Here is a 591-nt window from a genome sequence, read left to right as displayed (position 1 = left end):
CTAGAGTTCCTCGAACACACATTCTTCGCCAAATAAACATTCTTTATCGAAGGTCGTTGTTTTTGAATGATTAATGTATGTAATTATGGCTATAATGGGCCGGATAAGCACCAAATACAGCTTAATACGAGATGTTAATATAGCAAAGCTGGATATAAGGTCTTTAGTTAGGCTAGGTTAGGCTAGGTCTTTAGTTTTATGTAAGATTTCACTCTACAAAATGTACATTGCAGTCTTTTCGTAAAAAAAGAAATAATAAACAAACTTTGAGTGACTGGCCTATATATTAGATAATAGGTCATCTAAGGGTTACCTAAGGGTCATACGTAAGGATTGTTACGGCCCCGCCTTGGTGAATGTTTGTGTCCATCTCATGAAAATAGTAAGTAAAGTTTTGCAATCGCGAGTTAAGTCAGAGGTATTTTACACAGTCTACCTGGCCTGGCTATCACGTCAGGCTACTCAGATCCCCCCATTCATAGCCCCGCAAAGACAAAATAGCTGATTGACAGGCATAGTAATTGCTAATCTCCAAGTATTAGTATATTCATAAGCCTTACTTAGATCCTCCTCTACAACCTAGCACAAACC

This window comes from Branchiostoma floridae, chromosome 11 (genome assembly GCF_000003815.2).
Source record: "Branchiostoma floridae strain S238N-H82 chromosome 11, Bfl_VNyyK, whole genome shotgun sequence".
In the NCBI taxonomy this organism is placed as follows: Eukaryota; Metazoa; Chordata; class Leptocardii; order Amphioxiformes; family Branchiostomatidae; genus Branchiostoma; species Branchiostoma floridae.
Note: the sequence above shows the minus strand (reverse complement) of the source record.